Here is an 18,927-nt window from a genome sequence, read left to right as displayed (position 1 = left end):
GTTGATTGGCTCTCCGTGTGGTGGACAGAGGATGGTAGAAGAAGGAAGGCAACAGAGAATCCAAGAGTAGGCCGAACTTGGAAACCAGGTAGTTGGGAAACAAGTTGGATCAGGGGAATTCATCAGTAGGGAGCAGGGGTAAGATAAAATAGAGGGTAAAGAAGAAAAATCCTAATTCTAGAGGGAATGAAGTTTTTGGAAGTTCACAAATTAAGAAATCAGGCATAAAATAATAACAAGGCTAACATTAAAGGTGACATCCTTCTTTCCATAACTTTTTCATTTGGTCGCCCTTTCATCTATGCAGCGACAATCAATGCAGACCTTCTTGGTGCTTGGCATTATTACTCTGGGCCCAGAGTGCTCTCCCGGAATCCTCCGATTCTTGTTACTCAAGGTAAGGAATGGTCCAGCGGCCTCACCATAGAATATTGTTCCTAACACCCTATAAACTGGTTGATTCGCTTACTTTAAGTAGTGTGTTTTCCAAACAGTCCTAGCCTGTAAATAAAAAATGGGTGTTCTTTCAGCAGACATTTCAATAATACCATTAAAAAAGGCCATTTGGGGCACCTGTTGAGGCTCAGTCAGTGAAGCGGCCGCCTTCAGCTCAGGTCATGATCTCATGGTATGTGAGTTCGAGCCCCGTGTCAGGCTCTGTGCTGACAGCTCTGTGCTGACAGCTCAGAGCCTGGAGCCTGTTTCGGATTCTGTGTCTCCCTCTCTCTCTGCCCCTCCCCCACTCATGCTCTGTCTCTTTCTCTCAAAAAATAAAATAAACATTAAAAATTTTTTAAAAATATAAAAATAAAAAGGGCATTTGGTCTTCAGCATTATTTTGATTTCTAATTTTGCTGACACACCCTTGATTAATTTAGGGAACCATTGCCTAATCAGTAGATATTTTCCCCCGATGTTGTTTTGTCTTAAAAAAAAAAAAAACCTCTCTCCCCTGTGCCCTGCTTTATGCACTTTCATTGCTTATTAATGTGTGAATAGGAGTAGGAAAAATAACAAAACTAAAATTAGTCGTGTTTCCTACTTTTAGCAGCAGTGATGTGATTTACTAGAGGAGGAAATTGGAACTGTGAACTAAAATTAAACTCTTGAATTATCTGAAGATTTCACTCATTCTTGTTATTCCTAACCCCAGGAAAGAACTCTGTGTTTACCACGAGGCAGGAAGCTTCATGCAAGAACACAGTTCAATTCCAAACACTTCCTGCCAATTCTGAACAAGCATAAATTGTGTTTATATCTCAAACATTTAGGTTAGCAATCTTAATTTAAAATATGCTTCCTATAATTTCATCACTTATGTATTTGTTAATTAAACTGGTAATGTTATAAAAGTCAAATTGAGTTTCGATTTAGTTTTGCAATTATATTTTTCACCACCTAAAACAGTTTTATAGCTAAGTATAAATACAGAGCATTCTTTGAATAGATAATCATCATTACCTAAATTAAGCAAGTGTTTGGGGGTTCCTTCAATCTTCTAATGGCACATTATTTCTGACTTTAACTGACAAGAGGCTGACTTACCTGCCCCATGGTAAGTGAATCACCAATAACTTTAATTGCATCCAATATTCCCTCTGAAACTGTGCTCTTTTTTTTTTTCTTCTTGATTTGTACTATCTTCGTGACAACTTGGTTGTTAAGTAGGTGTTTAGGGTTATCACCTCTGAGAGTTTCTGTGGAAGACATTCAATGCATTGGAAGTAGAGACAGAAATACTTATTCTGCTCTAATCTTTGTTATCTTAAGCAAAAATTTAATATAAAAATTCAACAGAGATGCTTTGTAATGGCAAAATCCAATGTATTATGACTGGTCCATCTTTTTATTTCTAGTCCATCATTTGTCAAAGTTGTTGTAAGTATCGCTAACCCACAGGATGCTCCACAAAAAGTGGCTCTGAGGTAGAAGACTCTGGAAAATGTTGAGCTGCATTCTCATCTTTGGAGAGGTCCAGGCCAATTAGTGTATTACAGATTGAGTAACCTGTGTAAATTTATTCGAGTCTTTCCTACGGTTATTCAGAAAATCTCTTTCTCCTCCATGGAAATAATATTCCAAAAAACACTGCTTTTTTTTCATGCTTAAAGCACATTTACTAGTGTCTGTGTCATGACCCTATGGTAAACCCATAGCACAAAAAGAAACTGCTTTCTGATCAACAAGTCTTGTGTTACCTTTAAAACACAACGGGGATTCCCCATTACATGGCATATCCTTCTGTTCAGAAAGTTGGCTAGATGATGCCTAACAAATAATGCCAGGCGGTTAAAATTGGGTTGCTGAGGAAAAGTACAACAATCGAAATATTCCTTGGGTTTATAGCATCTTCAATAAATTATAAATCAAATGTATACATGCTTGAAATTACTATTAGCTTCTTGCAGAAAGAACAAGTATTCATAGGGATGTTAGCATTGATATGTCTTCCTTCAATGAGACGAACCATTAAGTTCTAGTTCTTGTTATAGACCGTCATTCTTGCCAACACATTTTTAATTCTTATAACTAAAGAAGTGACAGTTGTCTCCTTCTCTGTTTTGACTTTTCCTTAAACTGATACTACTTTTCAACAAAAATTTGCTGTTTTCCTCTTACACAAATGAGTTCTTACTTTACATGGGACTGATATTTGCAGGAGCCTTTCAGCTGTTTGAGGACATAGCACAGGATGGACATTGGCATCCATGCACTTCTGTCCCAGTTTTGCAAACAAACCCATTTAGCCTCTTGCCAAATTTTCACACTGTGGACGCTGATGCAATGGACCTCAAAGTATCCAGGCTTGGGGAATAGATTAACGTTGAATGTAAAAGATGGAAGTCACCTCAGAAATCATTCAGTTCAGGAGCCCTCAGTGCTGGGCAGCTTGAACACAAACAAACCAGCAAACAAACAAACAATGCTTAAGGGCCCAGCACATGAAAGATTTAGATTTAATTGATCTTGGGTGGAGTCTCAAGTCTGGGATTAATTTTTTTTTAATCTCCATTGGGGAGGGGAGATAAAAGTGCAGAGCAATTGAGAGCAATTAATCATCACAAATTTCATTTTATGAGTGAGGGATTTCTTGAGAAGTTAAATGATTTGCTTGCTTACTGCTGCAAAATTAATTAGCTCATTTGAATCAGGACACATTCAATCCAGATCTTCTGACTCTTCACCAGTACACTTCTGTCATATGGAGCTACCTCTCCTCACCACTCTCCTTAGCTGTGTGACCTGGGCAAGTCATACAACTCCTCTGTTACCTTGTCAATCGTACCTGACAAGAACCACCGCAGGATCAACTAATCAATGGAAAACATGCCTGTGCAAATTTAGATAGCGTTGCTAATTCATTATAAATGATCCAAACCACATTGTTCATTTGCGCTGATTAGCGCAATGCTTCCCATCAGCTTTCACTTGGAAAAGTGTTTTCCTCAATTCGCATTTGAAATACCTTGGCATGTTATTCACTTCCAGATTCCGTGTCTTTCTGGAATCTACTGAGAGTTTTTCATACTTCTGTGCCACCATCGAACCCACCCTGAGACACAATCCCTTTTTAATAGTTTTTCAAAGGGAAACAAAAAAAGGAATCCTTAAATAAGTGTTCTACCCCCGTGTCCTGGGCTATGACAGTGCTTTGCGATACCACAAAATAAGAAGCAAGAACAAGTGAAGAGAAAATACTTTCTCCACACTTTCCCGTGGGGACCCAGCCAGCAGCCTGGCCCCTGGGAAGTGGCCCGCGTGCTTTCCTCACCTGCGGCATTCCTGCCCCCATGAGCTCAGCACGGCCCGTTCTCCACACTCCCAGCTGCTGTCTCCACGCCAGCAGAGTGTCCATTCTCAGTGGGTCAGCTCTACACCCAGAGGAAGACTACAGCAGAGGACAGAGGAAGGCCACACACGGGGTTGTGTGCGGGACCGCCAGTGTGTCTCTGCAGAGCGTATGAACTGGGTTGCCTTGATGCTGGAACTCTAGCTAGTTCTTGGAGTACCCTTTAGAATCTCGACATTGTAGGCCACTGGGGATAGTTGGGTTGTCTGACCGGTGACTACCAGTCTAAGCTCTCAGCTACTAACCTGGGAAAATGCAAAAAGTACCACTGACAAATGCCTAACTGACCCCTGGATACACAGACCCAGAAAGTGCCATTATTTCTAGGCCATCAGGATTTAACTTGATGTTCCACTGGGAATTACAGGGCTTCCTGTGTGATCCTCATTACCGTGAATAACTGAATGTTGGAAGTATGTCAGAGAGTTTCTATGGACAATGTTTTCCACCTATCTTAAAGTGATGGCGGTTTGTAGGAAAATCATTTCATGGAAGGTTCCTAGAACGTGCTGATCTAAGCAGCTAACATCCGTCTCTCTAAATCAAGTCATGCCATGGTTTCAGCTTAATTACCGGAATAGGTGTTCAAGCTAAAATCAGTAAATACCAGAAAGTAAGTATTATCGTAAAACAGATTGCAGTTCCAGTAAAGGTGCTGTCTATGAACAGCACCAGTCTATGAAATGTGCTGGTTACAGATGTCCATCAGCCCCAATCCTAAATGATATAGATTATAGAACAAAAGGGGAGGGTGCCCACAGTAGCCAGGACAGATGCTCCTAGTAAGGCACCACAAAGCAAAATCAAATCTAAATGTTCACAAATGATATGTTGTGACCAGGCGGAATAACATCAGACAGACTCGGGTTTTATAACTGCTGTAGGTGACAGTCTTCTCCAGGAAAAAAAGGAGGAGCTCCATTTTTAATTCAATGCCTATTTTTAAAATTTGTTTTATGTTTATTTAGTTTTGAGAGAGAGAGAGAGAGAGAGCAGGGGAGGGGCAGAGAGAGAGGGAGACACAGAATCCAAAGCAGGCTCCAGGCTCTGAGCTGTCAGCACAGAGCCTGACACAGGGCTCAAACCCATAAACCCTGAGATCATGATCTGAGCCAAAGTCTGACTGAGCCACCCAGGTGGCCCAATTCAATGCCTGTTCGAAAACCTTCATCTACATCTATATGACTTGCATACAGCAGGCGCCCAGTGATGTGAGCTAAATGAATCTTGTAGATAGGAAGAGGAGAGAACATGTTCCAAAGAGCTTTCCATCAGACTTGTTGCTCAGCATTGTCTGCCTCCAACTCACAGAGGAGGACCAGCGGAGGGGCGGGTAGGAGGGAAGGCAGGTGGTTGTTTTGCTATGAGAATTTGAATCAAGTTTCCTAAACTTCTGTCCAGTATCTTTATGCAAAACTGGTATCCCTTTCTGGGAGTCTGATCTTTTCACCATTTATTTCCTAATTTCTTTTCCCATATAGGGGGACATAATGATCTCTTTGAACCTGAGGATGTGTTAGGCCTTTTACCCTCAGGCTGTAAACTCCCTGAGAGGGTAGCTGTATTTCTTTCCTAGCATAATAGGTGTTCAACAGATAATTGTGCATTCATGTTAGATGTATGAACAGATAATTGTGCATTCATGTTAGATGCAACGGCTTCACCAATGAGGCCACTGTCAGCCAAGAGATTTTTCAGTTCATGCCTTTATATTCTGGACACTTTCCCATCGATACAGATGTGCTTCATTTCTCTCTTAATTTATCCTCCTGCCCTCCCTCCCAGTGTCCTCCTCAACCTCACCCCCTTCTATAGCTTAAGGCTCTAGGTCTCACTGCTTTGGGGAGAATTAACTCCTACTTCATTGATATGACTAAAGCTAGTGATAAAGATGTACACAGCTCACCTTGAAAATTTGTTTCAACTTCTAAAAAGTATAATGCCCGTGCCTTCCTCCTGAATTATTTTATTACAATTAAGTTTTTCATAAATGAAAGGAAAATTGGATTGATCCAAATTGGATTGATCCAAATTCTTAGTTCAAGACATGGTCACTATGGGCTCACGCATAGTGTCATCTTAAAACCTTTTGTTTATCTATTTGATAACGTAGTGAACCTTCAAGAACACACTGCCTGACACAAACCCTGGAATGTTGCCAATAACTTAGGTCAGCCAGTGTGTTCCAGTTACCGCCTCCAGTGCACAGGAGCCACTGTCCTGAAGTTTGTCTTTATCTATCATCCCTAGGCTTTTGCAAATGTGGTTTTCATCACATATATGTCTAGATGATATATTGTTTAGTTTAATTGCTTTTTGAACTTTTTGGAAAGGATATCCTGTTGTCTGAGGTACTCTCGCACTTGCCTTTGTCACTCAACACTACCTTCCAATGATTCATCCATGAATCTCCTTTTACAACAAAATAGATTTATCTTTAAATGCAAAAAAAAAAAAATAAACCCACAAAAGCAAAACCCAAAAACCCACAAAAAACAAAACAGCAAAAAAAAACCCCAAATCACCACCTAAAATGCTTATATATTCTCTTGCTATAAATAGTAGGTCCCTGAAATTTAGGTTATGTTAAAGCATAAGACCAATTTCTGTAGAATAATATCTAGAGTAAAATGTGAGACTTTGTCTCATTTATTCTCGGTAACTTCAAGTAAGGCTAATACAAGAATAAATGACCCATTAATGTTCATCTATGTGTCATGCTGTTGCTATTTTCTACTACTTTTTTTTAAACATTTATTTATTTTTGAGAGACAGAGCAAGACAGAGCATAAGCAGGGGAGGGGCAGAGAGAGCAGGGGACACGGAATCCCAAGCAGGCTCCAGGCTCTGAGTTGTCAGTACAGAGCCCAACACAGGGCTTGAACTCACGGGCTGCAAGACCATGACCAGAGCTGAAGTCAGACGCTTAACCGACTGAGCCACCGAGGGACTCCTCTAATACTTTCCATCAATTTGTTACACGAGGTAGGATACAAAAAATAATTTTACTTTAGGGGTGCTTGGGTGGCTCAGTCATTTAAGTGTCTGACTCTTGATTTCCGCTCAGGTCATGACCTTACCATTGATGGGTTCAAGCCTTGAATCAGGCTCTGCAAGAGACACAGTTCAGAGCCTGCTTAGGATTCTCTTTCTCCCTCTCTGCTCCTCCCCAACTCATGGTGTCTCTCTCTCCCTCAAAATAAATAAACAAAAGTTAAAAATTATATATATATATATATATTTTTACCTTAATATATACAAAAACTTTCTGTGCATCTTTTTAATATGATGCTCAACAATTTGATTCAAAAGATTTCTCCTGTTAGCCTCATATCTAGTCTTTCTAGATTATGAAAATACATCTCAGAAAGGTATTTCTGTTGCCATTTCTTGCCCAAACAGTAGCAAACACCCCTCAAACTTTTCTAGATAAGTTTTCTAGGCTCCATACTATTATAACTCAGAATTAAACTCCCTGGACTCTTTTGGGATTGCTCATTGGAACTTAGTCTTTGAATCTTCTGAAACTTGGCCATTAATAATCTAAGCTGATTCTGTCACTCAGTAGTTGCCCAACTCACCACAGAGCTGCAGCAGCAAATCAATCTGGCCCCAGCCGTCCACTCTGCAGGCCTGGAGGAAGCTGGACAACTCCTCATTCTCCAGCTGGAGGACTCAGACCCTCACACACCAGATCTCTCCTGCCAGGCTATTTGCACAGCAGCATGGAATTCTGATTTAAAAAAAAAAAAATTAAGCCTCAGGAGCTGGTGTTTAGGTTCTGGCTGTATGAAAGACGAGTCTGAGATATCAGAAATAAAAATACAGGATGAATGGCTGAAAAAAATCCAGAGTCTAGTTCTTGCCTTGGTAATAGTACAGAGGAAATCTCTAAAATGTTAACCAGAGACTGTGATTCTAACAAAAGAGGAAAGGTTTCTTCGTTTCCTGTGGCCTCAAAGAATAGCTGTAGTTAAGGAACCAACTTTGAAATGAATTACTTTGATTATATGATTGCAGTCTTCTTGTGTGTTTGGCCAAGACCCTGCTGTGTTCAGCATTCTAGTGGGTGCTGGAGAGGACCCAAAAGGAAGAAAAGAAACTAACATTTATTACATGACCAGCACTGTGTGAGAGACACTTCTCCTTTACAGCTGGGGTAACTGGTGGCCAGACAGGTTACCTAACTGCCATGCTGTATAATAGTTTCAGCACTAGGTCTGAGTGCAAAGCCCATGTTCTTTCCATAATAGCATTTCCTACTCTTAAGTAATTTTAGAATCTAATTGAGGAGAAGGGTGCAGGTGGGCACATGCACACACACACACACACACACACACACACACCCTATAGTATGTTTATTGATGGCCAGGAGACTGGATTGGACGAGAATTGTCACTGGAATGAAAGAAGAGAGGTAGAATCCATACGGAGAAATGCTGGTCCAGGGTTCAAGCTCAAGCTAATAACCATCAGGCAACAGAAGAGAGGCTTAAGTAGGACGGCTTTGTTAAAGACGGATCTTAGAAAAGCTAATCTGATTATAGCAGTCCAGATTTGATGGCAGTGATCATACGACAGAAGAGAAAGTGTCCCATAGGAGGGTCCCATTTTTTTAGAACATGGTACATGGTAAATAAATGTTTATTAAATGAAAAATGGAGATATTGTGAATGAGGATGCGACAAAACTCAATATATATATATATATATATATATATATATATATATAGAGAGAGAGAGAGAGAGAGAGAGAGAGAGAGAGAGAGAGTCATTCAAAAACAGTTCAAAGACAGAAATTGTTCCTTTTATTTCTTTCATATCTTCAGTGCCTATGGCCATCTGGGCACAGAGGGGGTACTTAATAAATACTTTTCTAATCCACTAAATGTCTTTGGAGCATAATCTAAAAAAGACTTATTTTCGTTTACGCAACACCAACTCACCACATGGAAACTCTTTATCCTTTCTGCTCTCATCCACACCCTGCTGGTTGGAAGACTTACAGTTAGAGTTCTAAGAGAGTGGGATTTTCTAAAACTGTGGAGGGAACACAGAGCCACTGTGGTGCTATGTTGAAATAGTAAAAGATGCTTTGCAGAAGCCTTAGGGAAGTGTTAATAAAAAACAAAACAAAAGAAAACAACGACAAAACCCCAACCCTCTCTCTCACATGGTCACTACTTCCATTTTTACCTTATGTATTATCTGAAGCCTCACCTCTTCTTCCTTGTGGATATAACTGGTTTGCCCAGAAGCATCCTTTTCTTTGTGGAACCTAATTTCACCTTTCCGGGTGGTTCTGGTGGGGCTGTCAACAACATCTCCTCATTGCTGAAAGGTGCACTTGACCTGTGAGGGTCAGTCAGACTAGCCACTCTCCCAGCGGAGTAATTTAGCAGCATGAAGCAGGGCCAATTACAGTCTTTCATGAGTCTTGTCTCCAGGCCACCCGGCCACAGAGGATCTCTTCTGGAATCACACATTGTAAGAATAGGCTTATAGATGCCCTCAACTATCTTCCCCACCATATGAAAAGACTGCCTTCAGAATGAAGCCATCAACAGAGAAGGCCAAGTTGAGATACAGGAAGAGAGATAGATCCTGGCATCATCTGAATTCCTGCCTCATTCTGTGCTCACGGTAGGTACCACCCCTGGACTTCCCAGTTACATGGTCCAGAACTCCCCTTTCTGCTTGCTCTATATAGAGCTTGAGTTCTGTTGCACCTAAAATAAATCCCCGATGAAAACCCTTCCTCCTTTCGCCACCCCTCCCGATCTGATTATTATTACCCGTCTCTCCTGGTTTCTTTCACACCTCTGCTAGAAGCTCTTCTGTCAGAAAAACTTCTCTAAGGGTAGAGTTAAATTTCCTATTTTAGGACGCAGAAGCATGTAGAATAATGCACAGTGTGGTAGGTGCTGCTAAATGCAGATACTCTTCTTCGCCTAGATCTGATATATTCCATTTCGTCTTAGAGTGGATTCTCCATCATGTGCTTCAGGGAAGATCTGCTTTCATCCTTGGGGCTGAGCAATCAGGGGGCTCCTTTCCTTTATGGAATGCCCAACCTTTAGTTCTGATTTAATTTTATTTTTTTAAGTTACTTTTCTCCATTTCCTTTGCTGCCCCTTTCTAGAACTCATTTTAAAGACTTTGGGATCTCCTCGAAGTTCCCCTAATTCTACTGCATTTTATTCCCTGTCACTAGCTTTTTGTTCCACTTTCTGGGGGGAGATTTGAACTCTATATTTTATGTCTTCTTCTGAGCCTTTCATTTCTGTCATCACAATTTTAATTTCTAAGAATTCTTTTTTGACCTTGAAAGTTGTTTTTATGGCATTTGGGGAATCATACATTGCATAAATCATATTTTGCTGAGGATATCAATGATAGATTTTAGGGAAAACTTTTATTTCCTCATGATTGTTTGTTTTGTTCTATATCATTTATGTTGAAGGCTTTTCCACAGGTTCTGAGGATCTGAGGTATTTGCTCACATTTAAGGAGGAGGCCCATGGTGCTTGGGCAGAGCTTGTCAAGGGTGGACCCCCTGCAGTGAGACAGGCTCTTATGTCCCCCAAGGACGAGTTTCCAAACACCAACAGGAAGGCGTCTGCTGGGCTGAGCCTATGGGAGCTGAGTGCGAAGAAGAGCTAGGGGTGTAAGTGATCAGTTATGGGTTTGGTACCCTAACCTTCTGCTTTACCCTCTTTTCAGAATAAACCTCCAATCTCTTGCTTGTGTGGAAAGGGGCTGAAATCCAGGTTATGTGTGGAAGAAGATGAATATGGAGACCTAAATACTTCTTCAGCTGAACTTCACTAGCCTTCTGTTATTAGCTCACAGAAACCTCTCACGCCTGAGCCTTTGCGGGGAGTCTGTGGTGTGAGTCAGGTGGACCGTCCGCTTTCCCTACTCCTGGTTTTGGTTCTGACTCTAAAGATTCTGCTAAGTCTTCCATCTGCTTTCCATTTTCTAAGGTTTTGTTGTTGTTTCACCTCCTCTATTTTCTTAGGCTTCAGGTTTATGCAGTTTTAAGACATCCCTTTTGCCAAAATCCAGTCAAATATTTTCGAGACCGAGAAGGTAGTTCTATATGCCATTTTTACCTGAAAGTCTTCTTTCATTATTTTCATGGTATGGAGATCTTGCAAAGAAAATACATCATTTAAGTTATACATATCATAGGTTTAACCCAGACTGGACAACATCTCAGAAGGCAGTGTCTCCTCAGGCTTCACACTCATTTTGAAACAGGACCCAGCGCCAACCCACATTCCTGACAAGCCAGCTGGATCCCATGAAGCCTTAGTGATCAAGATCACTGTTTTCGTACTTTCAACTGAAGACGACACATTGTAGCGAGTGATGCGATAAAAAAACAAAAAATGAAAGTTTTCATATGCTGTATGAAGAAAAAATAATACTAATTAGAGATAAGATAGAGATTATGGTATGGGACTTAGAGAATAGGCAGATGTGTTTTGCCAGTGATTGTACGATGGAGTAAATGAAAGCTCAAAGCCTCAGCCACCACAGGGCTGAGAATGCCTCTGTAGGGACACATAGGGACCCTGGAATATGAAGCTGAGGAGCTGAGCAAGCACGTGGCAAGGCACACTTCATACTACGGCACACTGAAACCCACGGCTGTCACTGCCTCACTTACTCTAGCTTTTTTATACTAATTGTACATTCTAATTATTCAGAGTTGATATTTAGGAATATAATTGATTTTGGTGTAAGTTTATATGCAACTACCTTGCTAAATCATGTACTCTATTTGTTTACTTAATTGTAGATAATTTTGAACTTTCTACATATACATGCATGTTATCTGCAAATAATTCATCTCTTCTTTTACTATCTTTATACCTTTTTTTTTTGTCTTGCTCCATTGCACTACTAAGGACTTCCATTTCAGTGCTAAAGTAGTGATAGCTGATATTGTTTTGTTCCCAACCTCAGGGGAAAAATTTTCAGTATTTCAGCATTAAATATGATGTTCGCTACACATTATCATAGATAATCTTTTATCAAATTAAAGAGTTTCTCTACTATTCTTACTTTGGTACATTTTTGCTTTTTGTTTTGTTTTGTTTTGTCTGTTGGTCGTAAGTGGTTGTTGGATTTTATCAAATGCTTTTTGTTGCATCTATTAAAATTATAACATAATGTTTCCCTTTTATTCTGTTAGTATGGTGAATTATTAAGATCAATTTTTTAAATATTAAAGCAAACTTGCATTCCTGGAATAAGCTGAACTTAGTCTTGATATATTATCTCTATCCAGTAGGGATTAAATTTGCTAATATAGTGTTGGGATTGCTCATGAATCTCTCATGAAGTCTATAATTTTTCTTTATTTTAATATACTAATTCAATTTTAGTATAAAGGTTACACAGGCCTCATAAACAAGTCGAGGATAAGGAAGTGTTTCCATTATTCTTTCTCTGGATGACTTTGTATAAAATTAGTATTATTTCCTCTTTAATTATCTGCAAGAATTAATTGTTGAAGCTACTGGAATTAAATATTTCTTTGTGGAAAGACTTCTAATTATACAGCCAATTTAGTTAATAACAGATACTCATCTTCTCTAATTTTTAGTGTCAGTCAGTATTGGTAATTTTTTGTGGGGGATTTTGTCTTTTTCATCTAATTGCTTTAATGTATTGACATAACATTTTTCATAATATTTCTATACATATTTTATGTCGGTAGGTTCTGTAGTGTCCCCTCTCTCATTCTTGATATTGGTAAATTGTTGCTTGTCTTTTTTTTCTTGATCAGTTTTACTATATGCCACATAATTGTATTAGTTTTTTCAAATAATCAACTTTTGGCTTTTTTTCTTTCATTAATATACATCTGTTTCCTATTTCAGGACTTTTCATTCTTATCCTGATTTATTTCTTCTTACTGTTTTGCAAACTTTTACTCAAGTTTGAGTGTATTATATTTTAATTATTTTGATCAAAATTACTCCTAACTTCTGATGTGATTCCTTTGATCAATGGGTTGTTTTTGAGAAGCATATTGCTTAATTTTAGAAGAGTTGATGAATATTCTAGTCATCTTTTTTATCTTGATTTCTAGTTTAATTCCTGGTTAATAAATTCTGTGGTGAGAGAAACTACTCTAAACTCAAAGCTTTGAAATTTGGTAAGACTTGCTTTATGGCCCAGCAGATATTCAATTCTTGTCCAAGTTCCTTTTGAGTATTTTGTTGCTTTGTGTAGTGTTCTGTATATGTTAATTAAATGCAGTTATTAATCATGCTGTTAAGGTATCATATATTTTAATTTTTTGGCTTTTTTTTAATCAGCACTGAGAGATGTATTAAAATCTCCCACTATTATAGTGGATTTGGTTATTTCTTCTTGTAGTGCTAAATTTTGATTTATACATTTTTAATTTATGTTATCATATGCTTACAAATTTAAAATTGTTATATTTTCCTAATGAATGACCATCTATCTTTAAGAAATATCTCCCTTTATTTCTAATACTACTACTTTCTCAATCTACCTTTCTTTATAATTAATTTATAAAGTAAGTAATTTATAGTTGGGTTTTGCTTTTTAAAAAACCCAGCCTATCACTATATTTTTTCTTGAAGTTATTTTATAAACCAAGACAGTATATATAATCACATACTCTCTGTTGTCTCTAAAAATGCATATAGTATGAATCCAACAAAATTATTAAATTCAACTCTCAAATGGCAATAAAACTCCATTTATTCTCTTCTTTTCCTTTGTGTAATTATTGTAATGCGTTTTGTGTTTAGGTATAGTATATTTATAGCATTAGATATTTAGGTATTATAGGTAAAATCTGTTTATTTCTTATTTTTAAAATCTTTTTATATTTTCTATTTCTCTTCAGCTTTCATCCTTTGTGCTAACTGCTCTGCTGCTATTTCTAGTTTAGTGTTTGCTTTTGGAATTATCTTATCCTTTATTTCAAATTATTTCTTGAATTCTGTCACTTCATTACTAAATTTTTTCCATTCTGACTTATGTTGTTCTTCCAGCTCTTGCAATATATTCTCAATTTTTAAAAGATTTTTTGAAATAGTATATTACAGTTTTTTTCTGTTTTTAAATGTGTTTGTAATATTTAACTTTAATGATTTGTCTCTCATTTTAATGTGAATTTAATATTCATGAACTTTTATAAAGAAGCAAACTTCAAGATAGATTTCAGAGTTTCTTTTCATGTTCTTGTGTCATGTTAAAAAAAAAAACCAAAAAAAAAAAACCTGGCAGCTTTTTGAGGTTTTCTAGCTTGGTTTTCCTCCCCCATTTTAATCTGAAACTTCTCTTTCCTTCCTCTCTATTGTCTCTGTCCTCAGCTTTTATTCAGATCTAATTTTTTTCTCCTCACTGTGGGGTTCTGTCATGAATGGAATCATGACTAGTCCATTTTAGGAGTTCGCAAGGACCGGCCTGCTCCATCCCTCCAGTCCTTATCACCAGACTGTTTGCACTGCTGTTGAATTGGGCAAAATCTCTCCTGGCTGCACTTGTCATGAATATGAATGAATGTGGTTTATGTGGGGACACTCTGGTCCTCAGGTCTGACAGATGTCTGGTACTTCCCTATGCTTCTTCTCACATAGAAGCTAGTAACTGCTAGGTCTTGTTACTATTAGTAATCTGTTCCTATATTCTTGTATTTTGAAGTTAACAGGGATATTCTGTCACCCATTGTGTTGTTTGTGGATTTTTTATGTTGCTGTCTAGTTGTCTATCTCTTTTTATGTGGTATTTGGGAAGATCCAAAAATTATGTTGCCACCTCTGCCCCAGTCATCTCAGATTTCCTCCAAATAAGTTAGCAGTTCAAATGTAGTTTTTCTCTCTAAAGTCCTTACGAATTACATAGAAAGTTCCCATGACTTGGAAACTTATAAACATTTTTTAATATCTGCATTTATTACAGGAGAAGCTTTATTGCCTTGGGAAAAATTATAAAATGAATCCACAGTAATTTATAGTTGATTCACAACCCACAAATCATAAATTACTACCTAAAATGAGTTTTTAAATAAAATTTTTATTGATCTTTAGGATAAGGGAAATGACATAAAACCCAACAATGTCAGCAACGTTGTTGCTGGCAATTAATATTTTCTCAGAGTTTATATGTCCTACACACGTTCTGATTGGATTTATATGGATTGATTTATTTAATCCTCACACCAATCTTATAGGACAGGACTTATTGTTATTTTCATATTATGGATGATAAAACTGAGGCACAAGGAGGTTAAATAGTTAGCAATAATCACACAGTCACACAGAGGTAAGTAGGTACCAGCCCACTACTCTACTGTCTTCAAACATGTACTATCAGAAAGAAATATCTTCCAAAAATGGTTTAGAGGGCAAATTTTATTCTTCAGGTACTGTCATTGGAGTAAAATATGCATTTAAAAAATCAATATGGGATTTATAGAACAGAGTTGAATGTAATCCTGAGTAATTCTGCATGTATCTTGAGTCAAGCTAGAATGCTCTCCTAGGCACACAACTTCCTCTCTTCTTGGCTTTTTCTACACTTAGAACAACAGAAAATGGCATCAAGAGTAGGTAGGGAGTCATGGCAACCTTAATTCAGTCGCTTGATCCTGAGAACCAACATGTTTTCTGCCCGGTTTTCAGAAGTGTATAAAGAGGAGTTAGGCAAGCAGCAGGGAAATCGATGTTCTTTTTTTTTTTTTTTTTTTTTTTTTTTTTTTTTTTTTTTTTTTTAATTTTTTTTTCAACATTTTTTTATTTATTTTTGGGACAGAGAGAGACAGAGCATGAACGGGGGAGGGGCAGAGAGAGAGGGAGACACAGAATCTGAAACAGGCTCCAGGCTCCGAGCCATCAGCCCAGAGCCTGACGCGGGGCTCGAACTCACGGACCGCGAGATCGTGACCTGGCTGAAGTCGGACGCTTAACCGACTGCGCCACCCAGGCGCCCCTTGGGAAATCGATGTTCTCACCTCACCTGAAACTCTGGGCTGTGCCTGCATAACAGCAGACCACCAAGATTTCAGGTGAACAAGTTCCTCCTTGACTCATACAAATGGGTCTTGACTTTCAATAACAAGGGGTTAATTTAGACAGACATCAGAAACCAACGCAGGCCCCAGTCACAGAGAGAGCCAGGAAAGACCAGAACCAGCAGCTTCTCCTGCAGAAGGCTGTGGTCTGCATTCCACTCATCTGTTAGTTTTCCTGGTATGTTTTACACATCTTAATTTGTCCCTGTCTCCAAACAACCCACAAAAAAAGATAAGAGCATTTTAAATATATATTTCCTTAAGCTTTTTAATAAGAAAGCATACATGACTTCTCTGCCCCTAAAAGACTTTCAAAGTCTGTAGGCTTTGAAGATACAGAGAGACAGCAAGGTAGAGGCAATTAGAAGAGAATGGGAAGACTCTTCCCCACTCTCCTCCACACAACTTCCCTCAGACCTCTCAGCCTTTATCTACAGATATTACGGAAATATGCAAGACAGAGTTCCTGAAAGGGGCCCTGGAGAGGAGTGGGTTCTGAGTGATGGCATCAGAAAAGGAAGGAGTGGGGTGGAAATGTATGCATTTCATTAATAGATTATGTCTTCTAATGAGCTGCCACTCTAGGAATTTTGCTTCTTTTTGTGCATCTTTCTAATACCCTAATTTTTGGAAGGAATGGAGAATACGTTGGCAGTAAGTCAGAAGATGGAGTAAAACAACTTTTTATTTTTCCTCTTAAATTGCCCATCAGTCCATACTAAAGCCATCATAGCTCAATGTCAAAGATCTTCTCCTTTTCTGTCTCCCTCTCCTTTAATCACCTCCCAGACAGTCCAGGCTACATTTTCACCTCTCTACCTCTACCCCAAGGTATTAGATTTCACTAATGTTTTACTGTCTGGATTCCCCAGCTCTTTCTCATGGAGCTAGGGAGTGAAGGTGGGAGGGTTTTAAATTCTTCAGGTACTTTGAAGCAACATTTACAAGGTAAACATACCCCTATCTCTTATAATATGACCACTTCTCTCAGCATAATGCTAAGGCATTATTGTTACATGGTACCTTTATTCCACTGTGTCAAATATCTACTTCTAATGCTCTAGATTGACATGGGCAGCACTCAGAGAGATAGATGAGCCAGCTCTTCCCCCTGCCCCGCTATGAAGAGGGTTCAGGAGGAGGAAAGCCCTTCCTACCTGGTGCAGCCTTTGAAATCCAGCACAGGTGTTTTGCTAAAGCTCACCAGCCAGGAAATAATTTCCACAAAAGCTAGAAAACGCAGGTTGCAAAGTTCGTCCAGGTTGCTCATGCAAAGACATGGAATACACTAGTTAAGCAAAACAGACCATCTAGTCAATGGCAGAAAAATTGATTTGGGGCGGTGATTGACAGGGCTAATAGCCAATGATGGAAGCCCCCTGGACAATTCCTTTTCCCCAGGGTTTTCGCCTTTTCTGCTAAAGGTTTTCCTGCCTTTCACCGTGGACCATTTTTATGAATCCCTATGCAGTATCAGGTGCTTGGTACATGTTAACATGCTTATCTGTGGAATGTCATCTTTGTAAATTTGAAGGCTGCTTATAATTAAGGGTAGTTACACCAAGGATGGAATATATAAAGAAGCACGAGTAGTAACAGAACACTCTTTAAAAGATTAGCTCCTGAATATCCTATGTTTTTTTCTCAGACATATAATTGCATTATCTATGCTTTCTTCAGGAGACCTAAGTGTGTCCTAAAGTAACTACTGTATCTGAGGCTGGAAATAATAGCCACATCATCCTCTTTCTCCCCTCTCTGCTGCGTCCCAGGAGGCTGAGGCAATACCAGTAATGGAGACACTGGGATATGGGCAAGATACACATTTAACAAGTCCCATGAAGGAAAGCGTGTTTGCTGTGTCACTATGCTCTTCAAAGTCAACTGGGATGATGGCAAAGGGCAACTGTCTTACGACCCTTTACTTTAGTGCAGGAAAACATCCTCCGTGGTCAGAGTTACTCACGTTATACAGGGCAATCATCAAAACACTTCTAAATATCATAATTCACCACTATAGAGACTGTGTTATTAGAGAAAATAAAATTCTTAAGGGTAGAATAAGAGGTCAGAGTTAACATGTCATAACAATGCACATATTGCAGTGACCTGAACTTGCTGTTTAAAAGGAAAATTGAGTATAAGCTTTTTCTGTTACATTAACAATCATGTAATCCTCTAAAGGTGGCTTTTACACCATGAAAGATTTAACATTTTCTAGTACATATTAGGAATATTCTTAAATTGAATCTTTTCTTTTATGAGTAGAATGACACCTACTCTTTCTTAAAGCTGCTCCTTTGGAGACCAGTGAGCATACTGGACATGTATTGGTTGACCACTGGTATAGAAAAACCATTCAATTGGCTAAGCACTTTTCAATAAGCATTTCTTGACCACCTACTTTGTGCTGAGCACAGTGAGTGAGACAAAATGAGTCAAAGATCCAGAATATATATGCCTTTCCGAAGAATATACACTCATTGGGAAAACAGCAAGTGTTAAAAAAAATAGAACGTAAGACAAGGCAGAATATGGAGTAGACATAATAAATACCATGGGAGACATTGCAATGAGGAGACCAGGAATGTTAGGGGAGGCCAGGAGTTTGGCAAGAAGGTAGAGAAACCATTCTGAGCAAAATGCCAGAGGGCAAAAGAGCATGGTAGTTGTAGGGCACAGTGAAGAACCTTGATAAATAAGGTTATTCTCATAAGGAAGGGTCAGATGATAAGAAAATTTCAATTCCAGAAAAATGGATTTTTCAGTTGATCCCATAAACAATGGAGTCAGAGTAGTGAAAATGAACCATGCAAGTGGGTGGCAGTGTAGAGAGAAGAGACTCAAAGATTAAGCATGAGCAAACATGAACATTTAGAGCAGGGCTTTTGCAGTAATATACCCATTACGTGAGTAGACGTTATGGTGAAGTCCATGGGGCTAAACAGAAAAAATAAAACTGGGAATATGAGGGAAGGGCTGATGGATGACAGGGTTGAAAGAAAATCAAG

At 38.7% G+C, this 18,927-nt stretch overlaps 1 long non-coding RNA gene across 10 annotated transcripts in view; it reads right to left on the bottom strand.

Annotated features, from left to right (window-relative positions):
- LOC122220212 overlaps window positions 1-18,927 on the bottom strand; it is an 84,197-nt gene that overhangs the window by 47,789 nt on the left and 17,481 nt on the right. For 6 of the 10 annotated variants that reach the window (XR_006202726.1, XR_006202727.1, XR_006202734.1 and 3 more), the window contains exon 3: window positions 1,546-1,697. The exons of 3 other annotated variants lie outside the window; for them this stretch is intronic. This is a non-coding gene — a long non-coding RNA (uncharacterized LOC122220212). Of the gene's footprint in view, window positions 1-1,545; window positions 1,698-7,431; window positions 7,584-18,927 lie in introns of all 10 variants that reach the window. One more of the 10 variants, XR_006202729.1, reaches the window with a different exon arrangement.

The sequence above is a fragment of the Panthera leo genome, chromosome B2 (genome assembly GCF_018350215.1).
Source record: "Panthera leo isolate Ple1 chromosome B2, P.leo_Ple1_pat1.1, whole genome shotgun sequence".
Classification (NCBI taxonomy): Eukaryota; Metazoa; Chordata; class Mammalia; order Carnivora; family Felidae; genus Panthera; species Panthera leo.
This window is presented reverse-complemented; position numbering and strand designations above follow the sequence as displayed.